General features: G+C 42.8%; 1 long non-coding RNA gene across 1 annotated transcript; it reads left to right on the forward strand.

Moving 5' to 3' along the window:
• The first annotated feature begins 1,598 nt into the window (after nucleotides 1-1,598).
• Nucleotides 1,599-13,119, forward strand: LOC134911115 (uncharacterized). The gene is made up of 3 exons (XR_010176328.1): nucleotides 1,599-1,747; nucleotides 1,898-2,039; nucleotides 11,954-13,119. It is a non-coding gene; the product is annotated as an uncharacterized LOC134911115 (long non-coding RNA).
• Nucleotides 13,120-13,492: the final 373 nt, after the last annotated feature.

Consider the following 13,492-nt stretch of genomic DNA (forward strand, 5'->3'; position numbering starts at 1 on the left):
TATTATAAACATAATTAGAAGTTTTTCCTGCATAAGCTCTGACTTTACCCATTTAGCAGACTTTGGGGTATATTCAGTTAGGGTCGGATCCATTCCGACATGCATTTGTCGGAATGGATCTGACAACCCCTATTCAATCTCATCTCAATTCGACCTTTAAAAAGTCGACTTGAGATGAGCGACCCAGAGGAGGAGAGGGGGGGGGGGGGGGAGCCGCGGGAAGACCAGCGGGGACAGCCGCGGGCAGACGGAGGAGAGCAGCGTTACAGTAGCGCTGTAGGAAGATGTTACACAGCCTCCAGACCTCACGGCAGTGTCCACCCAGCTCCAGCAAGCGTGACCTAACTTGCTGGAGCCGGGTGGACGCTGTCGTCAGCGGCGCAACTGTGAGATATCCTGCTGTAGCGCTGCTCTCCCCTGTGGGATCCGGTCTGAAGATCGACAGTATCTAGGTCGACAATGTTTAGGTCGACCACTATAGGTCGACAGTCACTAGGTCGACATGGATGGAAGGTCGACAGGGTTTCTAGTTCGACATGTGCTAGGTCGACAGGTCTAAAGGTCGACATGAGTTTTTCACATTTTTTTTTGAATTTTTTCATACTTAACGATCCACGTGGACTACGATTGGAACGGTAATCTGTGCCGAGCGAAGCGGTTGCGGAGCGAAGGCATCATGCCCGAAGCATGGCGAGCGAAGTGAGCCATGCGAGGGGACGCGGTGCACTAATTTGGGATCCCGGTCACTCTATGAAGAAAACGACACCAAAAATAAATAAATCCTCATGTCGACCTTTAGACCTGTCGACCTAGCACATGTCGACCTAGAAACCCTGTCGACCTTCCATCCATGTCGACCTAGTGACTGTCGACCTATAGTGGTCGACCTAAACATGTCGACCTAGATACTGTCGATTTGATGAACCACACCCCTCCCCTGTATGCCCGTGGCTGTCCCCCGTCTCCCTGCGGCTCTCTCCCCTTCTCCTCCTCTGGGTCCCACATCTAAGTCTGACATTTTTTTATGTCGGATTGAAATGGTCGGAAACGGGGCCAAATCCTGTTGAATTTGGCCCCGTTTCACTCAATAGTACGTGAATCGGCAGCTATACCGCCGATTCACGTACTATTCGACAAGGCGAATTCCACGACATGTCGAATAAAAACAGCTGGGACTGAATAGGTCGAATCACTATTCGACCTTAAAAAATCGAAAACTGCCGTCTTTTCAACAGACGGCAGTTTTCGACCCCAATTGAATATACCCCTTTGTGTGTGTTCCTAATTCATAGGACGAGCAATATATATACATTTAAAATAAATAAGTAAATGAAACTCTCTTCCCTCTCACCCTTTTTCCTATAAATGGCAAAGCCTGCGTTGTATGTACCTCTCCCTCTGGAAAAGGCTAGCAGTGAGGGATGTTCCGTCATACAGCGAGACAGCTGAAGAGGTGTAATTTTACAGCTCTCGCTAGCTTGTCAGGCCCATGATTGAGATGGACAGGAGGCACGAGAATGGCCCAGGACTCTAAGCGACACAGACAGGTGCGAGGCGAGGCTTGGGGGGCTAGCAAGTCATACAAAAGGGAGGATGCAGGGCCTTACAGGGGCATAAAGCAAGGACAGCAGGTCAGAGAAAGCCAGCAGCAGGGATCCTCCTCACCCTAGTGTTAAAAAAGACTTGTAGAGAGGGGAAGAGGGCTAGTGACTTGGTGTGAGGACTTCTGTGCATCTAGAGAGATACAGTAGGTTCTGCTTATTCCTGCAAGGAAAAGGCTGCACGGTCTTATATTATAGATCAGCAGAAAATCTAAACTAGAATATTTTTTTTTTTTATTGTTTGCTTCTTTTTGTTTGTTTTTCTATTAGCAAATATTGTTTTAACACTTCTGCAGTTTTGTATCCTAGAAAGGCGCTCAGCTAGGTAAGACTTGAAAGGGCCTCAGTCTAGAATAAGGTACACTGCCTTCCTATCTGCACCAGTCGCTCAGAGAGGCTGGGAAGGAGAATGCCGAATACTGGTATGTCGTTATACAGGTAATTATATGTTCTGCTGCTTTCCTACAATTTACAGAATAGTTTTTTATTCCCATATTTTTTGTATTTATTTTTGCTTTGTTTGGGACATATTAGTAGCACATAGCGCTGCTGTACGGTATTACTGCTCTGTAAGTGATGTTTTACTTTTTTCTCATATGCAAAGGGATTTGCGCGAGGGGATGTGTTATGGGCTGTCAGTCGTACCACTTACTTCTTGAGTATTTTTGTATTTTATTATTATTCAGTAGGAATCTCAGTAATTGGGCAGAGCATATGCTGCCTATTTGCATAAAACATCTTATTTCTAGGTGAAACTGGGCTTGAGAGTTTGGATCATGTCAAAAATATACAGGGCTTAATGTGTAAAAAAAAACACCAGGGTATAAATATCAGCTACAAAGTATCTGGAGTACAGTTTTAGAACCTTGATATTATATTGTAGTGAATAGTAACTGAATCCCAAAAGACAGACAAATATACACGATAAAATGTTACGGAATGTGGAAATTCTTCGCAATTCGCAAAATATTTGTTTTCTTTTTTTCTCATCCAATGTTTAGCAATATATATTACACTTCCAATCATCATTGTAGCCACTTTTTAGGGGGACATTTACTAAGCAGTGATAAGAGCGGGGAAGTGAGCCGGTAGAGAAGTTGCCCATGGCAACCAATCAGCACTGAAGTAACATCTATAATTTGCATACTATAAAATTATACAGAGCTGCTGATTGGTTGATGGGGCCACTTCTCCACTGGCTCACTTCTCCGCTCTTATCACTGCTTAGCAAATGTCCCCCTTAGTGTGGTAATATCACTAACTTTTGAATGAATGTGACAGAAGCAACAATTGGGGGAGAAATACACTGTAACACGCACCAACCAATCAGATTCAAGCTATGATTTTTGACGCACCAGTTAGATTGAAAGCTAAAATCTGATTGAGCAAGGGGTCAATACTCATCTTTGCAATTTGCATTGTTATTAAATAAAATCTATTGTCCTTTAAACTATTTAGATTTCGATCTTGATTTACAGTAGGTGCATTAAAAAAAATCAAAAACATATAACTACAAAAAGTCTATTATGCTTCTGCAAGATTTGTCTCTTCGGGTCTCAAATGAAAAGTATTTTATTTTACAGGTATTAATTGCAAAATGTGGTTGATCAGATACTGCAACATTTCCTACAAATGTTTGGTTATTTTGAACTTGTATTATAACAGCGCTGCAGCTATTTTATTTTATATTTTACTTTTAGTGACTTGTTTAGGTGTTTATACAGTGCATCAGTATTCATGGGCGTGTTTGTTGTGTTGCAGCTGTGTACCGGTTTGCAGTTTGGCCACTGTTGAAACCATTGCTATCAGTTGTCCATCAATTTTAATGGCTTACCCACTTTTTTAATAGCATCCTTCAACTACATCTGGGGATTTCCCAGCCTTCTAGAACCTCCCTCTGTCCTTTGAAACAGTTTTAATACTGGGACAATATGGCCATCCATAGCATTCTCTAATACGGACAGTTGTTATCCAACATTACATGTGATCGGATTAGCCGTGGCTCCTGTCCAATCAGATGTTGCATGAATTACACACCTCCAGCCCGGGCAGGTGATAGTTGGCCATCCAGTCTTCGCCGCCACAATAAGCCCACTGCTTCTCCCGGAATCGGCCTGCCCACAAGGGGGCAACGTTAGCACCCTGGGGTGTGCCCTCAGTGAGTTACTTATTTAGGGGTGACACTATAGCAAAATAAGAGGTTGTCCAAAAAGAAAATAATTGCGTTAACACACCTTTAGTAATCAGAGGATATGTGGAAAACATGGCCTGCTTGTGAAAAATTACGATATTCGTATTATATCTGATTGCATGCCGTACAAAAACTAAGTTGCCTCATTCAACTCTGATTATTGCAGCTATAACATGTTGGGGAAACCAGAAGCATAATATTATATGACGTTGCTAAAAAAGTCTTAAAGTTAGTCACTGACTAGAAGTCTCATTGGTTGGCACCCACGGGCTCAGTTGGATCATGTTAATCACGTTATATGTAATGTTATTTCATACTGGGTTATGTGTGAGTGGTGGGGCGGGCGTTGGATTAACAGCACCTAAAAGGGCATTGTGGGGATTTCAGACAAAGGCGTCCTTTTCCTCACTTGAGATAACATGCTTCTTTATATGCCCATATGGTATTACATGTCTATGGAATGTAAGGAAGTGTGTGGTTTCACTGAGACCTGCTGCAAGTTCGGATTAACCCTTCTTGGCCTGTCGATATCTATCTCAATGTCTGTCGCTTACTTTGCCAGCAAACTGATATTCTGTAGTTATCTGGGCGTGAACAACAGGTCAGAACATGTGACGTCACAGTCAAGCTGAAACATACGGTGTCATATACGTGTCAATAATTTAGTACAGGATTCAACTATTTTTATTTTTATTTGTCTATCAGTAACTAAACTACACTACCCACAGTGCTCAGCGTGCCTCTATGCATCAAGGGAAATATATGGCCTAATTCAGACCTGTTCTCAAATGGGCAAAACCATGTGCTGGGCAGGGGGGGGGGGGGGGGGGGGCAGATATAACATGTGCAGAGAGAGTTAGATTTGGGTGGGGTGTGTTCAAACTGAAATATAAATTGCAGTGTAAAAATAAAGCAGCCAGTATTTGCCCCGCACAGAAACAAAATACCCACCCAAATCTAACTCTCTCTGCATATGTTATATCTGCCCCACTTGCAGTGCACATTGGGGGTCATTCCGAGTTGATCGCTCGCTGCCGACTTTCGCAGCGCAGCGATTAGGTAAAAAACCAGCATTTATGCGCATGCGTATGCACCGCAATGCGCACGTGCAACGTACAGGTCTTTGTGGTTGTGCACAGGTTCCAGCAAAGTTTTCCTTCGCCTAGACGGCCGCAAGAAGATTGACAGGAAGGGGGCGTTTCTGGGTGTCAACTGACCGTTTCAGGGAGTGTTTGCAAAAACGCAGGCGTGTCTGAATAAACGCAGGCATGGCTGGGTGGGTGTGTGACGTCAAATCCGGACACGAATAGGCTGAAGTAATCGCAAGCGCTGAGTAGGTTCAGAGCTACTCTGAAACTGCACAAACTGTTTTTGTAGAGCTCGGCTGCACATGCGTTCGCACTTCTGCTAAGCTAAAATACACTCCCCAGTGGGCGGCGGCATAGCGTTTGCACGGCTGCTAAAACTAGCTAGCGAGCGATCAACTCGGAATGACCCCCATGGTTTTGCCCATTAGCTAACAAATTTGCTGCTGCGATCAGGTCTGAATTAGGCCCACAGTTTTATACATCCAGTGTTAAAAAAGTTGTTTTCCCTGCATATCTGTAATGATTATATCCCCAAAATTCAGTTTTATCCCTATACCCTACAAGAAAAACAGTATGCCAGGCATGTCCAAACTGTGGCCCGCCAGCTGTTGTGAAACTACATATCCCAGCATGCCTTGACACAGTTTTGCTGTCAGAGAATGCTAAAGCTGTGTCAGGGCATGCTGGGATGTGTAGTTTCACAGCAGCTGGAGAGACACAGTTTGGACATGCCTGCAGTATGCGCTTGGCTTTACCTATTTCAGTGGTTCTCAAACTCGGTCCTCTGGACCCCAAAAACGTTTTTCAGATCACCCAACAGGTACACAGGTGTATTCATTACTCACTGACTCATTTTAAAAGAACCACAGGTTGAGCTAATTATTCCACTCACGGATCTGTGAGGAGACCTGGAAAACATGCACAGTTTGAGGTCCTGAGGACTGAGTTTGAGAACCACTGACCTGTTTTATATATAGCACCGATTGCACGGAAAAAAAAAGCCATATGTCATAACTCGGGCCCGCGATTACAGCAATTGTCTCCCCATAATGCCCATTCCACTAGGAAGCGGGCGAGATGCGGGAGGAGTGCCCACTCTTCTGGGGGTGCAGGGAACTACCCCAAAAATTGGGAGTATCCTGCAACTTCCCCATTTTCTGGGAGAGGCGAGGCCAAGGTCTGCGTCTAAAGATGCAGATTTCTTAGCCTGACTTTTTGTGGGGAGCTTCACCACCATTAGTCACTGTCTTAGGGGCATACTTTCCTACCTGACCCTCTCCATGAGGGAGAAAATGCTCTGTTCCTGGACTTTCCTGGTAATGTATGATTGCCATCACCTGTGGTGAAACGCCTTTCTTATCAATTACCTAGCTCACCACAGGTGATGGCAATCATACATTACCAGGAAAGTCCAGGAACAGAGCATTTTCTCCCTCATGGACAGAGTCAGGTAGGCAAGTATGCTTAGGGGGACATTTACTAAGCAGTGATAAGAGCGGAGAAGTGAGCCAGTGGAGAAGTTGCCCCATCAACCAATCAGCAGCTCTGTATCATTTTATAGTATGCAAATTATAGACGTTACTTCAGTGCTGATTGGTTGCTGTGGACAACTTCTCCACTTGCTCACTTCTCCACTCTTATCACTGTTTAGTAAATGTCACCCTTAGTTCATATTGTGATCAAAACATTTAAGCTCGCAACCCAGCATCACGGGTTCCTCCTTTCTGTGCGTCTTACACTAATATATATTCTTTAAACGCCACTAATTTGCAGTAAAATGCACTCCCTAGTACCCATGTGTGAACTGACCCTTATGAATGTCAAACAATCGTATGTATCCACACCCATGCAGCATACCTCCCAACATGACCCTCTCTCTAGGAGGGACACAATGCTCTGCTTCTGGACTTTTCCCTTTCTCTATGATTGCCGGCACCTGTGTTGAACAGGTTAATGGATAAGAAAGGTGTTTCAGCACAGGTGATGGCAATCATACAGTAAGAGGGAAGTCCAGGAGCAGAGCATTCTGTCCCTCCTGGAGAGGGTCATGTTGGGAGGTATGATGCAGACCTTAACTAGGCCAGGACAACATTAAGTAACATTTTCAAACAAAAACATAACACACGTGTCCGCACTTCTGATTGGGATCAAAACAATAACAACAAACAAAAAAAAGCAAGGAACTTTACCCTTGGGTAAAACCATGTTGCATCGCAGATGGGGCAGATTTAAAATGTACAGAGATTTAGACTTTGGAGGGACACGTCCTGGCTCAAATCTACATTGTAGTGTAAAATAAAGCTGCACCTGGAACAAACCTTTACGCAAAAGCAGCCGACATTTACCCTGCATGCAAAAACATTAAAAAATATATATATCTGCTCCCCTTGCACTGCAACATGGTTTGTTCCAAGTGCAAAGAAACCTTCTTTTATTGCTATGCTCCCAATTCAGAATTGGCCCCTGTGTTTTAGTTCATACACTGTGGCCCCCAGTATGGTAGATGCAGTATATATATATATATATATATATATATATATACATATACACACACACAGTATACAGGTCGCACACACACACACACACACACACACACACACACACACACACACACACACACACCACACACACACACACACACACACACACACACACACACACACACACACACACACACACACACACACATTTTTGAAAATAAGAGGCTATATTATGTATCAATAAGTAACACACCAGTACCAATTGCATGTGTGCCTTATATTGGAAATGTATGCACTTATTTTAATTCCAAATGATTGTCAGATCCCCCAGTGATCTATCGACAGGTTACTTTAGCCACCTAATATATCGTAGCTCCCTGAAACTTGTATATATACACACACTCTGGCATACCTCCCAACATGACCCTCTCCAGGAGGGACAGAATGCTCCGCTCCTGAATGTTCCTCTTAATTTATGATTGCTATCACCTGTGCTGAAACACCTTTCTTATCCATTAATTGTTGAACACAGGTGCAGACAATCATAAATAAAGAGAAAAGTCCAGAAGCAGAGCATTGTGTCCCTCCTGGAGAGGGTCATGTTGGAGGTGTGCTCTGGTGCAACACCATCAAATCAATTTATCTCACATATAGCAGATTCCCATTAATAATGTATATGCTCACAAAAATTCCGCAACCACAAAGCATATCTGAAATGTGTGTCCACAATGGGAAGAGGAACCAAACCCGGATCTCCTATATGTCCTTCACTGTTGTCCACCAAACGATCAGCAGCAAACTAGGTCATACTGGTCGGCTACGGTAGGGGCTCTGCAGGGAGGGGTCCCCTGCACTGCTCTCAACAAGCCATCAGTGATAGGTGTACGTGCCTCATTAGCAACCGATCGGTTGTCAGGGAACTGTGGGTGGGGCTCCATGGGAAGGTGCCCATTGCATTCTCTTGGCAAGTTGGCAGCAACATGCGTATGCGCCTTAATAGCGAACGTTCAGAACATTGCGGCACATGTGTACCATGATATATTTATTTGTACGTAAGCGTAGTTAATTTGTACTTCTTAGGACTAACGTATATAAATATAGGTCAAAGACCTATAAATTATTTTTTTAACCATAGCCGGGTTCTGAATTGGACTGATGGTATTACACCAGAGGTGACTCAGTGACGTAAAGATAAAACAATGGGTGATCCAACAATCGTATGGCATTCTAATAAGCACATACAGTACCGGGGGTATTCAATTGTACTCAAAACTGTTCCGACCTATTCAATCCCCCTGCCTTTTTTCCAACACGTCGGCAATTCTGACTTGTCGGAAAACACGTGGATCGGCAGAATAGCCGCGGATCCACGTGTTTTGTCGGATTCCGCGCCCAAAACCGGCAGGTTTTAGCCCCGTTTCCAACAATGTCAATCCGTCTTTGAAAAAAGTCGGATTGGCATTGCCGGGAATGGCCAAATCCTGTCGGAAAGGATCCGACATCAATTGAATATACCCCTATATCTCCCATTTCAAGTAGGCAGGCAATTGGCAAGGGTGTGCAAGTGTTACTGCTTCATACATACTGCTCTGTGAGTGCCATCCCCTCTTTTACTTTAGAAAATTATGATTTATTATCTCTGAAATTTGGCAAACAATTATTTGTCCATTCAGCCACACAAGGGAAGGAGTATGTAGCCCTATTTGCATAAACCCGCCTACTGGCGACCGCCAAATGACGCTGCTGCAATCGCTTTTGAGTGCCGATCAGACCCAAGTTGAGCATAAGGAATTATCAGGAGTCTTGTAGTGAGTTCTTCACATTTGCCATTCATGCCTCCCCTTCAAGATCGTGTTACTAGAATGATGCAGGTTGTTGGGTTGTGATCCGCAGATTGAGGCCCCCAGACGTAGGACTTATGCCCCTAAATTCGCCCTCAGGGTTTTCTCTTCTGACAGATACTGAACATACCGCACATTTTGTGCCAGACATAAAGAACACGAGCTGGCTGCACTGATCTCTGTTTTGGGCAATGCTGATATACAGTATACAGTACATATAAAATATCACATTGATCACTTAGCGGCAAGAGGCGGCAGACTGACCTCCTCGGCAGGCGTGATGTAGGAAATAGTTGGTGTGTCAGTCTGTACGCATGTAAAGGTCAGGCTCCCAGCTGTCCCTCATGTCCCGGTGCTATAATACCCAAACATGATCTTCTTAGTCCTACTTGGAATGTGAGGCCTGAGTGCTCCTCTGGACTTTTCATTAATGGTCCACCGCAGAAGGTCACTTGACATTGTGCAATGGATCTAGGCTAGTGCAGCCGTCAATCAGGCCTGTGCTGAATGAAGCTATGACTGCTGGTGATTGACAGGAGTGGGTATCTCTGGAACCGTACAACAGTTGCGCTGGTGTCACCTGCCCCGTAGTGCTGTGGATCGAGTAAGTGCACTGGCTGACTTTTAAGTGGCAGCCGGCTGCCTGCAGGGGAAATTCACAAAGTTGTGCGTCACCTACAGCACATGTGTTCTAAATTTATCCAGCGTTCCAATGTCAGCTCCTTGGTCCTACGCTGCAGAATCAGATCCAGAATATTGCAATCTGCACTCTGTACTGTACTGTAGGTCACTTTAGAGTTCTGTTTCTTGGCTACTACAGTAGGTGTTGAATTAAATCTATATTATGTTATTGGCTTACGTAGCATAGTGCTTGAGAGTAGGGCTGTATTGAGTAAGGGTTTGTTTAGCCCATGTTTTCCAACTAAACCACTCTGACTAATGCCTGCTATTAGTTATCTATAGATTGGATGTCTGTTCCTCACCTATGGCCTGAGTTTGAAATGCCTAGAAAAAGCCCTATGGTGCATGAGTACCACTGAGTGTATGCAGAGATCACTGTTGTATAGAGTCGCTTGCTGTAGAAATGGTGGTGCACAACCATGGGAGGGGATTGGAAGGTGGCCTAAAGTCTTTGCAAAGAAATGGCTGTCTCATGGGCCTTTTATGTTTCCAAACTCGGAGCCGTAGCCATGTTTTGAGTAATTTGAGATAAAAACACTGAGCAGGCCATAGGCTGTCGCCAAGTGTAGATGGTGTGCGCAGATGGTGGAGTGTTCAGAGGTAATGGCGCAGTTGCACTGTCAATGGAAACTGAAAGTGGGCATCTCAGTGTACTCTCCACTACATGCTGATGCTCTAGAGCAGTCGTTCCCAAACGTGGTCCTCAAGGACACCCAACAGTTCTTATTTTCCAGGTCACCCAGCCGGTGCACAGGTGTATTCATTACTCACTGATACATTTCCCAGGTCACCCAGCAGGAGCACAGGTGTATTCATTACTCACTGACACATTTCCCAGGTCACCCAGCAGAAGCACAGGTGTATTCATTACTCACTGACACATTTCCCAGGTCACCCAGCAGGAGCACAGGTGTATTCATTACTCACTGACACATTTCCCAGGTCACCCAGCAGAAGCACAGGTGTATTCATTACTCACCGACACATTTACCAGGTCACCCAGCAGGTGCACAGGTGTATTCATTACTCACTGACACATTTTAAAATGTCCACACGGGGAGCTAAGTATGTGATTCTATGAGGAGATGTGGAAAACGTTCGAGGTCCTTGAGTACCGAGTTCGGGAAGCACTGCACTAGGGGAAGGCTGATAGCTTGTGCAGATAGACCACGGACGTTAGAGACATATTCAATTCTTGCAAATTACATATCACTTCTTCAGATTAATATTTAATTTATTGATTAAAACCATTCTGAAAATCCTCCCTGAAAGTTTTTTATTTTTTAGCATATCTATAATAAGATGAGTAGTAGTTGGGATATGAAAGTTTTTATCAAACTCCAGGGCATAAATGAGGATTCCAAGTATCTTCTGAGCTAATTTTATGTATGGGTCGTTAAGTGGGTATACTGTGTAATATAGGTTGAGTATCCCTTATCCAAAATTCAAAATCCCACATTTTTGGGTCCCCTACTGAGATAATGACATACAGTATATTATATATTATGTGTATATATAAATATATTATATAGATATATAATATACATTTATACAGTATCTCAGTAGGGAAACCAAAAATGTGGGATTTTGAATTTTGGATAAGGGATACTCAACCTGTATCAACAATGAATAAATACTGACTGAATACCTATTGTACAGTGCAATTAGACAGATTTGAACCCCACTTTCTTAAATTTCTGTAACATAATTTAAACAGTAATTCCTGACTTTGGGATTTGAGGCTTGTTTAAGTCTTCTACCCAAGCATTGTAGTTTGCTCACAGAGGTTAATGTTATAAACTAAGAGAGGTTGATGTATCAATCAGTGAAAAGAGTGGAGAAGTTGCCCATAGCAACTAATCTGCTTTGCGGTAGCATTTATCAAGTACATTTTATAAAATAATAGGATCGCACCCAAAGTTTGCCAAACATATCATTCAGAAAGATGTTGAATAATAATAAATATAATGTCCCTTCAGTTTCTGTTTAATGCTATGTCTGCTTTGTTTTATACATCTGACCGTTAAATATTTTTTTCACATTGAATTAACCGGTGTGCATTCTCTTCCAGGTTCAGCAAAATGCACGGACAGGGGACTCTAAAGAAGAAATTAGGAAGTTTTAGGGTGTGGTCTACAGGCTGCTATGGCTGGTCAAACGGAACCAAGTCCGAATTCCCTGGAGGTTTGGTCCCCTTCAACCAGCTATGGCAGTGCTGAACACTCCAGCCTCTGACCAAGGTGCCGCTACAGCAATGGATCATACAGAATGCCCGAACATGATTTTTTTTAAAATCAAAATCTTAATTTCTTTGTATGTATATAACTTTATTTATAAACGCAATGAGTTGGCTAAGTGGCTAAACAATGGCGACCTATGATACAGTGAAATACATGATATGAAAAATCATCCATAAAACGGCAATTACAATCAACACTGAGCATTATGCGGCACGTGGCGAACTAAACATAATGTACTGTACCCATTGCATAAACATGGTGGAGGTGGCCATTTTTAACTAATATTCCTTTTAATTCATTAGGAGCCAGTGACAACACCAAGGCATGAGCAATAGTACATGTTTGTCAGCTGTCCCACCTTTTATAACTTTGTCAATGGAAATGTTTGTCCTTGGAAATGTCCCAGTTTTTCAATATTGGTCAATAGAATGTTTCTTCCCCCCCCCCCTCTATTTATACAAAGCTCATAATCTATTTTTATGTCCCAGACTTTATAGAGTCACATCTATTAATGAAGATTATTTGAAATATAAAAAAATACATACAGTACAGTATAACAAGATCCAGTATTAAAATGAGGACAGCAGTCCAACAAGTTCTGCTGAGACTGTCATGTATCCTCACTCACTTTTTCTTGCATCCATTAGAGGGGTGCAGGGGACATAATGGCGGCACATTGTGGAGGATTACATGAACCCCTAAGTGTGCCTTGAAGATATTTTTATAATGTTGATATTCAGCTATCGTGCTGTATAATAATGTGGTAATTACAGAGTGTTGGTACTACAGTATATGGTATATAACAAAGCTACCCAGAGTAAGTATGTGTTTACCATTTTATATATTTAAAATACGCCATGAAACTGTTTGTAGTATGCCTATTCCTGTATGACATTTTTTTTTAAATAAAATTTTCTTTTGTTTTTCATGTGTTTTAAAAATGGTCCAAATCAATGTGTGTTCATTATTGTGCAATAAAAGAATACATGTCTTGTAACCAGTCACTAAATACAGGTGCCATTCCAGAGGACTGGAAAAGAGTGAATGTAGCTCCACTATACAAAAGCGGAATCAAGGAAGAAGCAAGTAACTACAGACTAGTAAGCCTTACATCAGTAGTAGGGAAAGTAATGGAAAAACTATTAAAAGAAAGAGTTGTGGAATATCTTAAATCAAACAACTTACATGATCCAAAACAGCATGGATTTACTGGTGGAAGATCATGCCAAACAAATCTTATTGACTTTTTTGACTCTGTGATGAAAATAATAGATCAAGGGGGAGCTGTAGATGTAGCATATCTAGACTTTAGTAAGGCATTTGACACTGTCCCACATCGCAGACTGCTAAATAAACTTGAAAGTGTGGGG

The sequence above is a fragment of the Pseudophryne corroboree genome, chromosome 4 (assembly GCF_028390025.1).
Source record: "Pseudophryne corroboree isolate aPseCor3 chromosome 4, aPseCor3.hap2, whole genome shotgun sequence".
NCBI lineage: Eukaryota > Metazoa > Chordata > Amphibia > Anura > Myobatrachidae > Pseudophryne > Pseudophryne corroboree.